The sequence below is a fragment of the Triticum urartu genome, chromosome 3A (genome assembly GCF_056163025.1).
Source record: "Triticum urartu cultivar PI428250 chromosome 3A, HENAU_Tu73, whole genome shotgun sequence".
Classification (NCBI taxonomy): domain Eukaryota; kingdom Viridiplantae; phylum Streptophyta; class Magnoliopsida; order Poales; family Poaceae; genus Triticum; species Triticum urartu.
Window position 1 is genome coordinate 133,701,568 of NC_141875.1, and position 1,232 is coordinate 133,702,799.

The following is a 1,232-nucleotide window of genomic DNA, read 5'->3' on the forward strand; positions in this document are numbered from 1 at the left end:
GCATAGCAACGAGAGGGGAGAGTGTTGTCCACGTACCCTCGTAGACTGAAAGCGGAAGCGTTAGCACAACGCGGCTGATGTAGTCGTACGTCTTCACGATCCGACCGATCAAGTACCGAACGCACGGCACCTCCGAGTTCTGCACACATTCAACTCGATGACGTCCCTCGAACTCCGATCCAGCCGAGTGTTGAGGGAGAGTTTCGTCAGCACGACGGCATGGTGACGATGATGATGTTCTACCGACGCAGGGCTTTGCCTAAGCACCGCTACGATATGATCGAGGTGGATTATGGTGGAGGGGGGCACCGCACACGGCTAAGAGATCAAGAGATCAATTGTTGTCTCTACGGGGTGCCCCCTAGCCATGTATATAAAGGAGTGGAGGAGGGGAGGGGCCGGCCCTCTCTATGGAGCGCCCTAGGGGAGTCCTACTCCCACCGGGAGTAGGATTCCCCCTTTCCTAGTAGAACTAGGAGCCCTTCCAAGTAGTAGGAGTAGGATGGAAGGAAAGGGATGGGAAAAGGAGAAGGAAGGAAGGGGGCGCCCCCTTCCCTAGTCCAATTCGGACCAGCCCATGAGGAGGGGTGCGGCCACCCTTTGAGGCCTTTCTCTCCTTTCCCGTATGGCCCATTAAGGCCCAATACGAATTCCCGTAACTTCCCGGTACTCCCGAAAATACCCGAATCACTCGGAACCTTTCCGATGTCCGAATATAGTCATCCAATCTATCGATCTTTACGTCTCGACCATTTCGAGACTCCTCGACATGTCCCCGATCTCATCCGGGACTCCGAACTACTTCGGTACATCAAAACACATAAACTCATAATATAACCGTCGTCAAACTTTAAGCGTGCGGACCCTACGGGTTCGAGAACTATGTAGACATGACCGAGACACGTCTCCGGTCAATAACCAAAAGCGGAACCTGGATGCTCATGTTGGCTCCTACATATTCTACGAAGGTCTTTATCGGTCAAACCGCATAACAACATATGTTGTTCCATTTGTCATCGGTATGTTAATTGCCCGAGATTCAATTGTCGGTATCTCAATACCTAGTTCAATCTCGTTACCGACAAGTCTCTTTACTCGTTCCGTAATACATCATCCCGCAACTAACTCATTAGTTGCAATGCTTGCAAGGCTTAAGTGATGTGCATTACCGAGTGGGCCCAGAGATACTTCTCCGACAATCGGAGTGACAAATCCTAATCTCGAAATACGCC